Genomic DNA, 19,216 nt, shown 5'->3' with positions numbered 1-19,216 from the left:
AATGTTTCTGCGTAATGCGTACGTGTACACTTCACAGCACAGCACAGTCATCTTCGCGGGCAGAGGTGTAAGTTACTGCAGCGTAGCGAAGAGACTGTCTGTAGCGTTCATAATTTTTGCCGCTGTTAGCGCCACTGGCGTATTTAAACCGAACAGTAGCAGCTGCAGGGCGGCAATTATTTGTCGCAGCACGGCTTTGATAACAGAGTCCGATGGTGATATCTGAGTGCACTGTCCTTGCTCGTGCTGACAGTCTGAGGCCCGTGTGCGCGGCAGTAAGCGTGGCCATACATTCGGTTCCGGGCTTGCGCGGCTCGCTTGAAGCAATGGTTTGGAGAGATCTATCGATGCCGATTCAATTACCTTCTGCTGGACCTGCGGAATTAGAGACAGACTGAAGTCTGTAAAACGTCTATAAGCAAATCTCCTTAGACTATTTATAGACATTTGCTATATACATTCCATAGACTTCAGTCTAAAAAGTAGAACTGTGTAACCCTATACACATTTGTCTATAGACATTCTGCAGTCATTTGTATGCAAACGCGAATTTTTATTAATGTATAGACAGTCTTAGACCCAGACTTTGTATAGACTAGTCTATAAAAAGTGTAAGGCCATAAGTCTATAGACTACCTATAGACTAATCTAAAGACATGTCTATGGGCAGCCTACAGACTTCGTAGACAAATGTCTATAGACTGCCTATAGACTTTGTATAAAATATTTGTAAGGGCTTTACACCGCTTTTGACGACACGCCCTTCGTCCTAACTTTAGGATCCATTTCAGAACGCTAATCTCCTTAAGAAGGAAGCTAGCATTGCCGTAAGACAGCGGTATCTTAATTCTGAAAAGTTACTATAGAGGCACTGCCTTTTTGAAAACACTCTCTATATTATAGCTTTACAAAGGTAGCCCATCCTCCGTTTCCTCTAGAAGCTGAGCTGCTACTTGGTAATTTTTTATGGTCGCCGGCTCATTGGTTCTTCTGTGTTAGTCATCACCCTAGAGGCATGAAAGTCCATCTATACTGGCAGCTGGTTGCTTTGATGCTTGACGTTTCTTCGCCACTTGATAGTTAATGCGCAAATGGGTGTCAACAATAATGTGCAGCAGCGTGTCTATACACGCTGTTTGTTTAACCACACCAATTTTTTTTAAATTACCTGTGGCTGATAGCGCAATTCTAATCCTTGATCTGAATCACTCGATCAGGCGTCCGTTACTTCTACGAGAAATCAAAATACCTAAATGAATGATTAACATAATTACGTGAACAACTCGTAATTATTAAAATTACGACCCCTATTTCAATCTATGAATTATAGCCGGTGAGTTCGCAAGGCGTATTCACTTGTAACAAATCCTCAGGACTGCACCGATTTCGATATATTGATTTTCAATGCATCCGACGAAATGCATTGGTGTTCCAGTTACTTTTGTGCTTCAATTAAAAAAAAAGGGTTTCTAAAAAAAAAAAAGAACTGGAATGCCAGTGAATTTCGTTGGATCGACACTTTGAAAATTCATATCTAGGAACTGGTGCCGTTCGGAGAATTCGTTCCAAGCGGATACGCCTTGCGAACTCACCGGCTATAATTCGTAGATTGAAATAGGGGCCGTAATATTAATAATTAAATAGTTATTTACGTATTTATGTTAATTATTCATCTACGTATTTTGATTTCTCGTAGAAGTAATGACCACCTGATCAAGTAATATAGATCAAGGATTAGAATTGTGCTATCTGCCACGGGCAATTTTTAAAAATTTGGTGCAGCTAAAAAGAGAAACACCCCGCATATTAACCATGACACTGGATTGCGTGCAGTGTGTGGATCCGCTGAATAAAGATAATGCAAACTGCTATTCATGAATAATCTCTGCTCGGATATTATCCCTCATTACTACATTGGGACTTTCACTGTTTTGCGATTTGGCTGTGTGCACACATCTCAGCATCCATCAGTCGCATTCAACACGGGCGAGTGATCGGATGTCATTTGTCTATGTCTACACCATTATAAGTGCGGCTGCGATAGCAGCAAATCTATGGTCATCGTGACTTAATCGGTGGTAGAGGCTTCATTATTGGTGTTACAGCTAATGCATTGTGTCAATATGACCGCCGCGCTCGAATCGGACACGTGAGCCCGACGGCGTTCGTTTACAGTCAGTGCTGCGCTTTTATGCAGATGCGCTAGTGGTGTCGGCCTGCTGACTGCTCTCCCGTTTAGAAAGGGCTGTGTCGCCGTGTCCAGGCCTGTCTACAAATAAAAGCGCCCCGGCTGACGGTCCAGGGCAAACGCTGAACCTTGTGTGGGTACCAGTTCTATCATACGTGTATATAGCGGCTGGAGCGTAGGTGTTCGCCTTGCATATAACAAGACGGAAGTGGAGGACGGCCGCTGCGCTGTCGACGCGAGTCCGAACTGTGAGACGGTGCGAAGCGTCCGGTTTGGCCGTCAAAGAACGCCGGCTGCGAATATCATGCGACGCCACCACAGAGTTATTGCACACTACACTACAGCATTTGCCCGAGCTCGTTTGCGCGACGCGTTCTCTTTCATGCCGCTACGTCGGCAACGCGTCGGCTTGTGCCAGCGTGCCTCGATCCATCGTCCGTATTACTGGGATAGCGTAGCGGCATGGAAAAAGGCAGATATGAGGCAGCATGGCCCGATCAGGAAGCGCTTGTCTAAGCGAGTTTGATTACTATTCTGTCCGAGAATGGCGACGCGAGCAATAAACGCCCGAATAAACCGCTAGAAACGCTCGGCTGAGATACACGCCTCAGTCGCTATGGGACGGAAACACGAGGACGGCAGCTGCTGCGTTGAACGCAAGCTATCGTTTTCTCCTTAGCGCTGTTGCGACTTGTCTTATAGACTTTGGTTTAGGCATTTCCCCCGCATTATTATCTACGGGATGGGCTCAAATCTACTTTAACGAACCAGAATACTGTCACGTGGTAGTGACGTATAGCGAACACAGTAGCAATACTGTGAAAGACGAAACTAATTTTTATTGGGCGAACCTGTGCGCACAAAAACAGGCTACACTTAAAGAACGGCGACAACGGCGAACAGAGTCGGCGATCGTCAAAATCTGATCAGCGGGTCAAGCACGTCGACTTTTATACATCAGTCGTCGAACGTTCCAGACTAATCGGTGCGACCCGCGTTTCTTCCACACAGTTCTACACCATTCGCGTCACGCGGTGAAATCAGATAACACAAGGTTCGGTAAAAACAGACAGCGGATAGAACCATCGATAACTTTCGAGAAACTTCCGATACATGCAGGCGCATTCTACGCTGTGCGATAACATTTGTTAGGCAGTGAAACGTGGACGCCCGATAAAGATAAACAAGTACACGTGTCCACACCCCCACACGCCTCTCAAAAAGCATCGGACCGATGCTGCAAACAAACGAAAGTAATAAACAAAAATACCCATAGCAAAGAAACAACAAAATAAGGAAGTTCGTCAGCGTACGTAAAATGGCTTAAGACGCAGCACGTGGACCAGTTCAGATCGTGCGCGGCGCTGCTATGGATGCAAAATGCCGTCTGGCACGACCTCGCAGTCCAGTGCGCCAATATGTCGGATAACCTTGTATGGTCCGAAATAGCGTCGCAATAGTTTCTCACTGAGTCCTCGTCGGCGTATCGGCGTCCAAACCCAAACACGGTCGCGGGGCTTATACTCGACGTAGCGTCGTTGGAGGTTGTAGCGTCGGCTGTCGGTACGCTGCTGGTTCTTGATCCGTAGGCGGGCAAGCTGTCGGGCTGCTTTGGCGCGCTGGAGATAGGTGGCGACGTCAAGATTCTCTTCGTCGGTGACGTGCGGCAGCATGGCGTCGAGAGTCGTCCTCGGGTTCCAGCCGTAAACCAGCTTAAACGGCGTGTCGTTTCTGTGTCGTTTCTTGCACCGCCACGTTGTGAGCGAAGGTTACGTACGGCAAGACGGCATCGCAAGTTTTGTGTTCGACGTCCACTTACATTGCTAGCATGTCGACGAGGGTCTTGTTCAGGCGCCCCGTAAGACCATTCGTATGTGGGTGGTAGGCAGTTATCCCCCTGTGCCTTGTCTGACTGTACTGCAGAATGGCTTGGGTGAGCTCCGCTGTAAAGGCCGTTCCTCTGTCGGTGATAAGGACTTCTGGGGCTCCGTGTCGCAGCAGGATGTTCTCGACGAAGAATTTCGCCACTTCGGCTGCGCTACCTTTCGGGAAAGCTTTCGTTTCAGCGAAGCGGGTGAGGTATTCCGTCGCCACGACTATCCACTTATTTCCGGTTGTTGACGTCGGAAAGCGTCCAAACAAGTCCATCCCGATCTGCTGAAATGGTCGGCTAGGAGGCTTGATCGGCTGTAGTAATCTCGCTGGCCTGGTCGCTGGTGTCTTGCGTCGCTGACAGTCTCGGCATGTCTCGAAGTAACGGGAAACGTCGGTCATCAGGTGCGGCCCGTAATACCTTTCCTGTATCCTCGATAGCGTACGGGAGAATCCAAGGTGCCCAGCGGTCGGATCGTCATGCAGGGCGTGCAGTACTTCTGGACGCATCGCTGAGGGAACAAGAAGGTAGTTGGCGCGGACTGGCGAGAAGTTCTTCTTTACTAGTAAGTTAAAAAAATCAAATTATGGTTTTTTACGTGCCAAAACCACTTTCTGATTATGAGGCACGCCGTAGTGGAGGACTCCGGAAATTTCGACCATGGGGTTCTTTAACGTGCACTTAAATCTAAGTACAGGGGTGTTTCCGCCCCCATCAAAATGCGGCCGCCGTGGCCGGGATTCGATCCCGCGACCTCGTGCTCAGCAGCCCAACACCATAGCCACTGAGCAACCACGGCGGGTTACTAGTAGGTTGTTTTGAAGCGAGAACGAAGACAATCCTCGCTTAAATGCCCTAGGGACAACATCGGTGTGCCCTTCCAAACACTCGACGAGGCCTTTTACCTCCGGGTCTGCTCGTTGCTGTTCAGCGAAGTCTTCCGCGCTTATTATTCCAAGGAAGGCGTCGTCATCCTCGTCATCTTGCGGCGGTGGGTCAATGGGGGCGCGTGATAGGCAATCGGCATCAGAGTGTTTTCGTGCGGACATGTAAGTTACAGTGATGTCGTATTCTTGTACTCTGAGGCTCCAGCGCGCCAGTCGTCCGCAAGGATCCTTTCAATTCGCTAGCCAACAGAACACGTGATGGTCGCTGACGACTTTGAATGACCTGCCATATAGCTAAGGACGAAATTTTGCTGTAGCCCATACGATGGCGAGGCATTCCTTTTCGGTCGTAGGATAATTGCTTTCCGCTTTTGACAGCGACCGGCTAGCATACGATATCACCCGTCCAAGTCCTTCTTTCCTCTGGACTAGGACGGCACAGAGGCCTAGGCTACTGGCGTCAGTGTGGATTTCGGTATCGGCGTCCTCGTCGAAGAGTGCAAGTACCGGCGGCGACTGCATGCGTCGTTTGAGTTCTTGAAATGCCTTGGCCTGCGGCGTTTCCCACTTGAACTCGACATCACATTTGGTTAGATGTGATGGCGACCCCGCGATGCATGAAAAGTCCTTGACAAAGCGCCTATAGTAGGCACACATGCCAAGGAATCTGCGCACTGCCTTTTTGTCGGTTGGCTGCGGGAACTTTGCGATGGCAGCTGTCTTCTGTGGGTCGGGGCGTACTCCTGATTTGCTGATGACGTGGCCTAGGAACAAAAGCTCATCGTAAGCGAAGCGGCACTTTTCCGGCTTCAGAGTGAGCCCTGATGACTTGATGGCCTTTAACACTGTCGCAAGCCGCCTAAGGTGATCGTCGAAATTTCCGGTGAAGACAACGACGTCATCCAAGTAAACAAGACACGTCTGCCACTTCAATCCTGCTAACACCGTGTCCATGACGCGCTGAAACGTTGCAGGTGCCGAGCACAGTCCGAATGGCATGACCTTGAACTCGTAGAGGCCGTCTGGCGTGATGAAGGCGGTCTTTTCGCGATCTCTCTCGTCGACTTCTATTTGCCAGTAGCCAGGCTTGAGATCCATCGACGAGAAATATTCAGCGTTGCAGAGCCGATCCAATGCGTCGTCTATCCGTTGGAGGGAGTATACGTCTTTCTTCGTGATCTTGTTCAGTCGACGATAGTCGACGCAGAAACGTAGGGTTCCGTACTTTTTCTGCACCAGGACAACAGGAGATGCCCACGGGCTTTTCGACGGCTGGATGATGTCGTCGCGGAGCATTTTGTCGACTTGTTGCCTAATAGCATCACGTTCTCGCGTCGAAACTCGGTAAGGGCTCTGGCGGAGCGGTTGAGCGCACTCTTCGGTGATTATGCGATGCTTTGCAACTGGTGTTTGTCGAATCTTCGACGAAGTCGAAAAGCAGTCCTTGTATCGTCGGAGAAAACTTCTGAGCTGTTGCTGCTTGCTCATGGGGAGACTTGGATTTATGTCGAGGTCTAGTTCGGGGACTATGGTCGGCGGGGCAGATGCGGCTGAATCTGAGAGGACAAAGGCATTGCTCGTTTCCACAATTTCCTCGATGTACGCGATTGTCGTGCCCTTGCTGATGTGCTTGAACTCTTGGCTGAAGTTGGTTAGCATCACTTCCGTTTTCCCCCCGTGGAGTCGAGGGATCCCTCTTGCGACGCAAATTTCACGGTCTAGCAGTAGACGTTGGTCACCCTCGATGACGCCTTCTACGTCGGCAGGTGTTTTGGTGCCGACGGAAATGACAATGGTGGAGCGAAGCGCGAGGCTGACTTGACTTTCGAGCACGCTTAAGGCATGGTGACTATGAGAGCTCTCCGGCGGTATCGCTTGATATTCAGACAGGGTTATCGACTTCGACTTCAGGTCGATGACTGCGCCGTGTTCGTTTAGGAAGTCCATGCCGAGAATGACATCGCGTGAACATTGTTGGAGGATAACGAAGGTGGCAGGGTAAGTCCGGTCATGAACGGTAATTCTTGCCGTGCAGATTCCAGCTGGCGTAATCAGGTGTCCTCCAGCGGTCCGAATTTGAGGGCCTTCCCATGCAGTCTTAACCTTCTTCAAATGGGCGGCGATGTGTCCCCTCTTGACGGAGTAATCGGCCCCTGTGTCGACTAAGGCGGTGACTGCGTGACCGTCGAGAAGCACGTCGAGGTCGGTGGTTCTTTGTCTTGCGTTAAAGTTAGGTCTTGGCGTCGGATCACGGCTGTGTCGCGTTGACCTGTGGCTGGTATGGGACGTCGCCAGGTTGTCTCTCATCGTCGTATTCCTTGCTTTCACACTTCTTCGGGACGGCGGAGCGTCGTTATGTCGTCGAGGTAGTTTATTCGGCGTCTTCGTCGGCGGCGGAGGATCTTCGTTAGTTCGACGAACAGCAACGCACCTCCATTGGTTGCTGCTTTTAGTTTTCCGGATATAGGCTCGCTGACCGGCCCCGGGCTGGGCCAGTGTATGGACGGCGCTGCGGCGACAGGTAGCGGCCTGGTGACGGTGAACGGGACGGTCGTCGAGAGTTGCACTGAGTGACGGCTAGGTAATCGGCGATGTCACGTGGGCGCTCCCCAAGCTGTGGAAGCGGCGCGTTGACGGCGTACCCTCTCAGTCCCAAGTCGCGGTATGGGCATCGGCGGTACACATGGCCGGCTTCTCCACAGTGATAGCAGAGCGGGCGGGGGTCGGGGGCTCGCCAAATGTCCGTCTTCCTCGTGTAGGTGCGCTGTGCGACGGGTGGGCATGCGGGCGGCGGCGGCGGTGGATGACGGAATTGCGGCGTTACAGGGCCCTGGCGCTGTCGCGGAGGGGGGCCCAGGCGGCGTGCGACGGCGGTGTAAGTCATCGCTTCTAGCTGGTGCTGCGGTAATTGGGGTTGCACCTCAGGAACCCCAAGCGATCGCTGAACCTCATCTTTCACGATGTCGGCGATCGAGGCCACTTGAGGCTGCTACGGAGGCAGGCCCTTGCGCAGCTCTTCGCGCACCATGGCCCTGATGGTCTCTTGAAGGTCGTCCGAACCCAGTCCTTGGATGGCGTACTGCGGCGTGAGCCCCTGGCGGTTATATTGCTTGGTGCGCATCTCCAGAGTTTTCTCGATCGTCGATGCCTCTGCAGAAAACTCAGCTAGAGTCTTCGGTGGGTTACGAATAAGTCCGGCGAAAAGTTCTTGCTTGACGCCACGCATCAGGAAGCGGACTTTCTTCTCCAACATTTCCGGGTGGGCATGCCGGAAAAGACGGGCTATCTCCTCCGTGAAGATCGCGATCGTCTCATTTGGCAGCTGCGCTCTGGTTTCTAGCAGAGCTTGGGCTCGCTCTTATCGCACCACGCTTGTAAATGCTTGCAAGAAGCCGCTTCGGAACAGGTCCCACGTCGTTAAGGTGGCTTCTGGATTCTCGAACCACGTCCCGGCAGCGTCTTCCAACGCGAAGAAGACATGTCGCAGTTTGTCGTCGCTGTTCCAGCTGTTAAATGCAGCGACCCTCTCATACGTCTCGAGCCAGGTTTCCGGGTCCCCGAATGGTGAACCACGGAACGTCGGAGGCTCCCTGGGCTGCTGCGGCACGATGGGGGACGCTGGGGCTGCCATTGGAGTTGCCTTGGCCACAATCTTTTTGGTCTTCTCAGGTAGAAGTCCGTGCTCCGGGGACAGCTGTTTAAGACGGCGGCTTGCTCGAGGGTCTGGGACTACGTTGGTTTTCGCTTTGCGGTCCGGGCTTGGATCACAGCTTGTCGGGGGCGTCCGGTACATGAACGAAAAGCACCTCCACCAGATTTCACGTGGTAGTGACGTTGAAGAACACAGTAGCAATACTGGGAAAGACAAACCTAACCCGCCGTGGTTACTCAGTGGCTATGGTGTTGGGCTGCTGAGCACGAGGTCGCGGGATCGAATCCCGGTCATGGCGGCCGCATTTCGATGGGGGCGAAAACACCCGTGTACTTAGATTTAGGTGCACGTTAAAGATCCCCAGGTAGTCGAAATTACCGGAGTCCTCCACTACGGCGTGACTCGTAATCAGAAAGTGGTTTTGGCACGTAAAACTCCATAATCTTATTTTAAAGACAAAACTAACTTTTATTGGGCGAAACTGTGCCCACAAGAACAGGCTACACTTATAGCACAACGATAGCGGCGAACACGGTCGGCGATCGTCGAAAATCTGATCAGCGGGTCAAGCGCGTCGGATTTTATAGATCACTCGTCGAATGTTCCAGAGTAACCGCTGGGACCCGCGTGTCTTCCACAAAGTTCTACACTATTTGCGTCGCACATATATGCAATCAGATTACACAAGTTGCGGCAAAAGACAGTGGACGGAACCATCGATAACATTCCATAAATTTCTTTTACATGGAGGCGCGTCCTGCACTGTGCGATAACATTTGTTAGGCGGTGAGAAGTGGTCGCCCGATAAAGATAAAGAAGTACACGTGTCAATATAATAAAGGCGGAACGGCAACATTGTAGAGAAAGTGGAGAACATACAAATCCCGCATATATTACTACACAATAATTTTAAATATCGTTCTTGCTTCACGCACGTGTGTAACCGCCATAGGAGACTACCTTGGAAACTAACTGCAAGTACTGTATATGTCGTACCCAAGGGTGTACCTGGCCTGGTGGCCAGTAAATGTGACGTAATATTGCGAGCAGCTTCGGCCATAGCATGCAAACGGACGACGACACAGACTGAAGTGACTAGCGCAAGAGTGGACAGGTGACACTAAAGACGATACAAGGACAAGCGCCCAGTTGGAAGATTGGGCTTATCCTTATCGCCTTTTTAGTGTCCCGTGTCCACTCTTGCGCTAGTCACTTTAGCATGAAATACCAACTAGCCCGGTCTCACATCCTGTGACGACACAGGGATAGTTTGCTCAACTCTTGTGTCGTGACTTTTGTGTCAAGGTGAAAAACCAACATATCCATGTATATGTCCCAATACTTAAGCCCATCTAGGTTTGCAGCTTAGGCGGTAGCCCGTGAGTGCGCATTGAAAAGTCACTAGTGAAATAATTGTGTGCACCTTAACGAATTCGATGGGGGAAAATCAAAATCCGTCCACGACGGTGTCTCTAGTAGACGCTGTGTGACGTTCGGACGTTAACAATGTGTGCCGACTGAAGAAAGGCTGCACCGAAGTCCTTCTGACGGTTAGGCTAGCTTCTTTACTCCGTAGAAGGAAAAAAAGAAACGAAAAAAAGGAGAAATGAAAAGAAAAGAACCGCATCAAAAGCCCAGAATCAACCACTACTCGTCGCGACTAAACGCTCTTAGGATGGCGAGTAATTTCCAGGCGACGAGCGAATACGCTTTATCAAGAACACTGATAACGCCGGCGGGACAAGCATTATGGCGAAGCTCAATGCGCAGGGATAGCTTTTATTTTTTTTTTTATTTTTTTTTTGGCTGAGGTCATCACGCGTCACCGCGGGAAGTTCGAAAAGTTTAAGCTTAGTACGCCACGTGGTGGCACTCACACGAACTAAACCCTCATGTCCAGAAAAGCTGGATACGACTATCAAATGAGCCATTGAGCGAAAAAGCCGGCGTCTGTAGCAGCGAAACGGCACCTAAATTCTTATTGGATGCGACGTCACGTCACGTGCGCGCCTCGATGGAAGAGAGCGAGCTAAAGGGAAAACCTGCTGGCGCGCTGGGGCGCCAGGTGTTGCGTGAGGGGAGAGAGCATTCGCGTTGACGCCACATCACCCTCACTCTCGGAAGCTTGTGTAATCGGCGTGTTCCTCGTCCGCGCATGCTCTCGCCTGTGTGCTAGTTTTGCCTCGGTAATGGCTGTAAAATATTAATGTATAAAAAAACAAAATAAATTCGAAATGCAAAGCGTTGGTGGTAAGGAGTTTCGAACCTACGACCCCACGCTCAGAAGCCGAATGGCTTACCCACTGGGCTAAACCATAGCCTCCTAGATAGTTGGCCTGTGCACTCTGCTTTATGACATCATGCTACCTGGACCAAAATTTCCATTGCCAAGCCTGGCGGGACGTAAGCGGTGGCGATAAAAAATCTCCGCGGCTTACTGGGGAACGTCCCGATTAGATTCTATGACATACCTGGAGCCAGGCAGGCCATTCGACGCTTCGAGATTTAGAAACTTGATTGCAACGATACCTTCTCCACATATTATTTGTGGAGACTTTAATCCTCACAATGAAATTTGGGGCAGCTCAAACACATGTGCACGAGGAGCCAAGCTCGCAGAGCTTCTCTCAAACTATTCAATTGAACCTCTAAATAACGGCAGTGCAACCTACCTCAGAGGCCCTACGACTACCAGCAGCATTAACGTGACCTTCGTAACAAGTTCAGTTGCCCGAAATTTTACCTGGTGTACCGACTTGGAAACATGCGGGAGTGACATACCCAATTCTTATATAAGCTGTCTGTATGTAGTTGTCACCAAGAAAATTCCTTACAAAATGTACAGATTGGGATGCATACAAGGACGCTGCAGGCAGGGGAATTACTGCTGCAACCTAGGACGAGGAACTACTCACGACAATGGCTCATTGTCTGAGGAAATGCACACGAATTTCCACTAAAAAATTCCGCTTACCGCCAAATGACGAGGAATTTGGAAGATTGTGTGCCATTCGCAGACGAGTTCAAAGGAAAGTTTTACGCACTAAATGCCTTGAAGACCTTTGTGCCTGCCGACGGACACTACGTCATATCCGGCGATACCTGGATAAACGTAGTCCGCAAAGATGGCGCCACTTGTGTTCCACGTTGGATGTGCGTCAACCTGTAGCCAAAATTTGGCGGATCCTTAGAGGTATATGCACGCCGCCGCAACAGCTTCACCCCTTTGCTGCACTCTCTCTGCATGAACGAAATTCCGTCAAAGAAATCTCAGATGAATAGTGCAGACTACTATCAGCGGATTCAAGGCCTTCGATTTCCTCCACAGATAGTCATTCTGGCATCCCACAGGCGGCCGTGCCAGCGTTGGATCTGCCTTTCACAATTGAAGAGCTCACCACTGCTATCGCTGAATCAAACAGGCACACATTTCCGGGCCATGGCGGAATAAGCTATGGAGCCATCGCACAGCTGTCCCGCACCTCCCGCTTACGACTCCTGGAATATTATAATTCTTGGTGGCTGTCTGGTGAGGTCCCAACGGAATGGAAGCTGGCATAAATTGTGCCGATTCGGAAGCCTTTTAAGCAGCCAACAAGCTGCGCGTCTTTCCGGCCCATCGCCCTACTGAGCTGTGTAGACAAGCTTATGGAGGAGACGATCTACAAACGTATTACATGGTTCGTTGGAAGCCACCAATAAGTTTCCCCAAGAAATGAACGGCTTCCGCCGAAACAGGTCTGCTACCGATAATGTCATCGCCCTTGTCTCTTCACTTGAAGAGGACATTTACGCTGGGCGCATCCCGACGGCCGTTTTCTTTGACATCAATGCAGCTTTTGACTCTGTTTTTCACCACGCCATTCTTGCAGTTTGGCTAGCCTTGGCCTCGGAGGAATGCTATACAAGCGGATAGAAAGCTATTTAACAGAACGGAAAGTATTTGTGAGTATTCCGAGCGTACCTACACAGTGTTACGCAATGGAGAAGGGCGTACCGCAGGGTACTGTGCTCAGCCCGCTCCTATACAATCTCACCCTGATACACATAACAAGAAACCTGCCGCGAAGAGGACACATCACAATCTATGCCGATGATATCTGCATCTGGGGCGCATCAAGTTCGCGCTATGTCACCCAACAACGACTTCAAAAAGCATTATTAAAGCTATTCATGTATTTGGCTCCCCGAGGTCTTCACCTCTCGCCAGAAAAAAGCACAGCCGCGGTTTTCACAAGAAAGAAAATGACCAAATATCCGCTCTTACTCGATGGATGACCGCCGTCGTACGTACGGCCTCAGCAATTCCTTAAAATTGTGATAGATAGAAATCTCTCTTGGTCACCTCAGGTAAACAAATCTACGTGCGAGGACTGCTGCAGCATCGCAAGTTTTCAAATTCATAGCGGGAACACGATGGGGCTGCAACTGCCGCTCAATAGTACTACTTGAAGAAGCCTATATTGAAGGCACATTGCGCTATTGCCTACCGGTGCTGCAGAGATTATCACCAGCCAACAAGAGGACTCTGGAAGCCGCGCGGAACAACTGCCTGCGGATATGCCTGGGCCTCCCGAAGGGCTCTTCAGCCTCGGGAACAGTAGCGGAAGCAGGATGTCTGCCGCTAGATGTCATCGCTTCCCAAGAAACAATGAGTACCCATCTTCGGCATGTGCTCCAAAGGAAGAAGCACTTCATGTACCGCATCCACGTAACCCTCAGTAAGTCTGGCTTTGGCCAAGCTGTGCTGATCTTGCACGTTGCTCCGATTCTTCAGCCACAGAAATTACTGCCTCCGACTTTTCCTGCCTGGACACTTTCGCCTCCAGATATAAACCAGTTTGTACCCGGTGTAAATTGGAGAAAGAGTCGCATGCCACAGGCCGCGCTGCTGCAGAGCACTCTCCTCTACTGAGCCGAGAAATATACTCAGCACACCCACAGATACACTGATGCCTCCATCACTCGGGAGACTTCCTCCTGTGGTATTTGTTTGCCCTGAACAAGACTAATGCTTTGTTATCGGCTGCAGCGGAGGAAATCCTCAACGACAGCAGAGCTTCACGGCATCAAAGAAGCTGTCCACTATATATTGCGCCGAGCGCCTGGCACATGGGCGATTTTCACTTACTCTAAAGGAGCGCTACAAAGATTGTGCAGTCTGTTAAAAAAACAATTATCAACCTGTTTCTTTCGACATTGCATACTTGCATCACTTGGCCATTGCATCAGGCCACTGTATCAAATTTCAGTGGATACCTGCTTATTGTGCTTTTCTGGCCAACGAAAAAGCAGATAAAGCGGCACGCAAAGGCCTTCAACACTAAAACTATAAGCGAATTTATTTCGCTAGATCTGATACTTCCCAACTAGCTAAAGGATTTACTTATGAAGAAAAGGACCGGCTGTGAAGCTTGCCGACCCAACATTACTCTTTCCTTTACTCAATCGACCCAAATCTCAGATCCAGACTCCCATCCAACATACCTGGACATTTGGAAACTCTATGTCATCGTCTTCGCCTGAACTCCGCCTATGGAAACGGCTTACGCTAGCGGAGGTTTTTTAGCGCGCGCAAAGAGACAGAGACAATGGCAAGACGTGGACATAGCGCTATGCCATTGCTATGTTTTGCCATTGTCTCTCGTCCCTTTTCGTGCGCTAAAAAACCTCAGTTATGGAAAACCAACACGCCCTAACCTACGCTCTTTCAAGTTACGGTAGCGCTTCGATCAAGTGACAAGTCCACACTGCAACAACTGTGGCTCAATTGAAACTGTGGAGCATATCCTGTTCGAGTGTAGAGCGTATGCCTACGAGCGTGTGTTGTATGAAAATTGCATGCATTCGTTTACACAGAGACCTTTGTCATTTGACTGTGTCTTAGGCCCTTTAGCCTGCCTCCCACAACCGAGGCGTGCGATGAACTTTTTATTCACATACATAGAAAATATTGGTAAACTCGACGAACTACATTTACCCTCATGTACTACCTTTCACGCAGCAAATTCTGCCACCTCATTGTAGGACGGAGCATACACTGAAGGACTTTACCATAGTACGCCGTCGCCCATGAGTTAGAAAACTCAGTGCCCACATTTTCTAACTTATTCCTTTTTTTTGCGCCTCTCTCCTTCTGTCTTCATCTCCCGCATTCCCTTCCCTACGCAGAGTAGCACTTCAGCGATGTCTGTACGCCGGCTAAAATATCTGCCTTTTATTAAAGGGTTCTCTCTCTTTCTCTCTCTCTCTCTCTATGGCATCCGGGCAAGGTAGCATGGCGTCAGGGATCGAAGTGCACTGGCCTTATGCTATCTAGGAGGCATTGGGCAAGCGTCTCAACGCGCTTGCTTGCCCGCCAGTTCATAACTCAAAGGACCCCTCAGCGGTGTTCAATTGTTCATTAATGCTTTCTCATTCACAACTCATAGGTGCTTAGGTGTCCTCGCATTTTTTTAGACAATATAAGTTCTTTATAAAAAGGCGTGGCGTTCTTGCAGAGGAGTTCCTAGGAGTTGCAGACGAGTCAAGAAAGTAAATGCGGGCAAGATAGATGACAATTATTGTTGTGGGACACGTTAAACCTCAAGGCGGTGGACACTCTTATAATAGTGTGCTATCGTTGAAACTTTGCGCCACACTTATGACAAACAGCGGGACGCGTTCGATGTCGATATTGCCTCGATGAAGCTTTAGAATTCGATGATCATTATCTGGAATTAGGTGCGATGTCCATAATTTTCTTTAATTGTCGGGAATTCGTCTGTAGAAACGCCGCATTCACTGCACTAATTACTTTTTTATCGAAAAATTCGACAGAAAGCATCTCACGATGATTGCTGACGGCAATGCGTTTAGCGTGGAATCAGTTTAGCCACACATCATCGTCATCAGCCTGGCTACGCCCACTGCAGGGCAAAGGCCTCTCCCATACTTCTTCAACTACTCCGGTCATGTGCTAATTGTGCTAGCTAGACAACGTGTCGCTATATTGCCACCGTGGAAACGAGTTATGAAGCAGGTGTGTACCGCAGCAGGACTCCTCATTCGCGCTTCCCTGAGAACATTCAGTGTCATCTTACGCCGCTGCCGCGATGCCTGAACGTGGCCTCCGAAATGAATGGAGCGCCGGTGCTTGCAAATGCTGAGAATTGTTCCCTCGCTTGCCGCAGATCCAGCGACCCAAGATGGCGAAAGGTTCACTGAGGAGCGGCACATACCAAGTGCATTGATGGCCCAGCTCGTCCAAGCGTTGACGAAAAAGACGTTCATTGAAAAGCGGCACATAACCAGTGCATTTGTAGCACAACGTGCTAAAGCGTCGCGTTGCTTTCCTTGGGAGCCCTTGCGACGTGGGCTGGATTCCGCCCAGCATCGGTGAAATTTAAAGGATCTTTTAATGAACGTTAGCATTATTAGGATACTGCATACACTTTCTGGGTGCTGTGTGTGTGCGTGTGTGTGTGTGCGTGTGCCTGTGTGTGTGCGTGTGCCTGTGTGTGTGCGTGTGCCTGTGTGTGTGCGTGTGCCTGTGTGTGTGCGTGTGCCTGTGTGTGTGCGTGTGCGTGTGCGTGTGCCTGTGCGTGTGCGTGTGTGTGTGTGTGTGTGTGTGTGTGTGCGTGTGCGTGTGCCTGTGTGTGCGTGTGCCTGTGTGTGCGTGTGCCTGTGCGTGTGTGCGTGTGCCTGTGCGTGTGTGCGTGTGCCTGTGCGTGTGTGCGTGTGCCTGTGCGTGTGCCTGTGCGTGTGTGCGTGTGCCTGTGCGTGTGCGTGCGCGTGTGTGTGTGTGTGTGCGTGCGTGTGCGTGCGTGTGTGCGTGTGCGTGTGCGTGTGCGCGCGCGCGTGTGTGTGTGTGTGTGTGTGTGTGTGTGTGTGTGTGTGTGTGTGTGTGTGTGTGTGTGTGTGTGTGTGTGTGTGTGTGCGTGCGCGCGCGCGCGCGCTAGCAAGCAAGCAACCGTATTCCCGCCTACCTGGGTCGCTGGGTAGTCCGTGGTCACATGGTTAGCGCATCGGGCTGCTGTACTGAAGTACCAGGCTTTCAAACTAACCATCGCACCAACTTTGATCCCTATGTGCCACTGCGTACATAGGCGCCGCTGTTGAAAGAACTGCTTTCATTCCGACAAGGGTCACTGCAGATGCCGGACTGGGTAGGCACCGCTCGTCTTCAATGAACCTCTTTGATGCTAGCTCGGGTCACAGAGTATGTGCCAGTAGGCGTCTGCCGCGCTTCAAAGAACATATTTGATGCCAACTTGGGTAACTAGGTATAGGCCACTGGGAATGTGCCGATCTACAAGCGAACCCATCTGACCGATTTTCAAGATGTTTCCCATAAAAAGGTTCATTTAACCGCAGCACATACCCAGTGTCACATACCCAGGTCCGATAGGGTCTAACCATTGGTTTCAAATCTGGTTCCCTCGGCACAGCAACTTGATGCTCGACTCATTAGATCATCGACTAGCCAGTGACCCGTATCCAGCTTTTCTGGACACAAGGGTTTAGTTCGCGTGAGTGCCACCACGTGGCGTACTGACCTTAAACTTTTCAAACTTCCCGCAGTGACGCGTGATGACGTCAAACAAAAAAAATAAAAAAAAAGCTATTCCTGCGCATTGAACTTCGCCACAATGCTTGTCCCGCCGGCGTTATCAGTGTTCAGTATCAGTGTTTTTCTTTTTTTTTTTCATTCTACGGAGTAAAGAAGCTAGCCTATCGTCAGAAGCACTCCGGGGCAGCCTTTCTTCAGTCGGCACACATTTTTAACGTCCGAATATCGCACAGCGTCCACTACAGACGCCATCGTGGACGGATTTTGATTTTCCCCTAACGAATTCGTTAAAGTGCACACAATTATTTCACTAGCGACTTTGCAATGCGCACTCATGGGCTACCGCCGCAGCTGCAAATCTGGATGTGCTTAAGTATTACGACATATATATGGATATGTTGGTTTTTCTCCTTGACACAAAAGTCACGACACAAGAGTTGAGCAAACGATCCCTGTGTCGTCGCAGGGTGTGAGACCGGGCTAGTTGGTATTCCATGCTAAAGTGACTAGCGCAAGAGTGGACACGGGACACTAAAGGGGCGACAAGGATAAGCGCAAACTTCCAACTGGGCGCTTGTCCTTGTAGCCTCTTTGGTGTCCCCTGTCCACTCTTGCGCTAGTCACTTCAGTCCGTGTGGTCGTCCGTTAGCATGCTATGGCCGAAGCTGCTCGCAATATTACGTCACATTTACTGGCCACCAGGCCAGGTACACCCTTGGGTACGACATATACAGTACTTGCAGTTAGTTTCCAAAGTAGTCTCCTATGGCGGTTATCCACGTGCGTGAAGCAAGAACGCTATTTAAAATTATTGTGCAGTAATATATGCGGCATTTGTATGTCCTCCACATTCTCTACCATGTTGCCGTTCCGCCTTTATTATATAGCCGCAATGTAGACTAGCAGCTATCGAACGCTATAAAGGCTATCCACATACTCAAAGACCTCGCGCACAACTTCTGACACTTAATTGTGTTCAAGTGTTGCGCCCAGGACACCCTTAACGAATGTTACATAACACATTATGAGGTTTTATTTGCCAAGACCACGATTTCATTATGAGGCACGCCGTAGTGGAGGATTCGGGAATAATTTAGACCACTTGGGATTTTTTAACGTGCGCCTAACCGGAAGTACGCGGGTTTTCGCATTTCACACCCACTGAAATACGGCTGCCGTGGTTGGGATTCGATCCCGAGACCTCGTGATTAGCAGCCGAACCCAATAAAAGCTAAGCAACTACGGAGGGGAAGGAATGTTGGAAGTAGGAGGAAGTTGACAGCCGGCACGTGAGACAATTTGTTCCCATCCTCATTGCGCGAGAATCGGTACCATCTGTCGAAGCATGACACCGTAGAATGCACTGTATTCAATGTGATGGAGTCCGCGTCCAATATTTCAGACCCGAATCATACTGTAACTACTGACGACCAGGTATTTCGCTAATACGTGCAGTCGCTTGACAGCTGCCGAACGCTGGCGTCGGCCACAGGACCTCCTTGACCTTTGTTCAACACTTGCCGACATTCTCGCCTTATTTCGCACCATTGCGTTTCAGCAGAACTGCTTCAACAGCCAATTTATTTGTGCCAAATTTTGACCACCCTGTCAATGTTATGGTTTCTTATTTTTTAGTCATGTTTTATATTTCGGCGAATGCTGTCCTGAAATTTCCAGTGGTCTCGCCTTTCTCAAAATGGCCGCATTTTTGTCGGCCTCTGTTCACATTTTGGAGAATTTTTAATAGACATGGAAACCATTGCGTGGCCCCCTGACCAAGCTGCTCAAAAAGTCATTTTATATTCCTCTGCTTTCTTGCCGTTCATCAACCTCCTGATTTCTGTGTCAACTGTATCCCATTTTGACGACTCGAATCCCACGGAAGTTGGCAATGATATAATGTCCATGGGATTAAAGCCATTTAAATCAATTCTACTGTAGATACGACAGCCGCTTTTGGTCACTGTGAATGGAAATATTGCGTTAATGGGCGCCATGCTTAAGCATTTAAATTGATAGTAAAAAAATTATGCGGATCCCATGTATGTGCGAATCGATGTAAGCA

This window comes from Dermacentor variabilis, chromosome 1, assembly GCF_050947875.1.
Source record: "Dermacentor variabilis isolate Ectoservices chromosome 1, ASM5094787v1, whole genome shotgun sequence".
Classification (NCBI taxonomy): Eukaryota; Metazoa; Arthropoda; class Arachnida; order Ixodida; family Ixodidae; genus Dermacentor; species Dermacentor variabilis.
The sequence above is the reverse complement of the archived record's forward strand: the minus strand, read 5'-3'. Positions refer to the sequence as shown.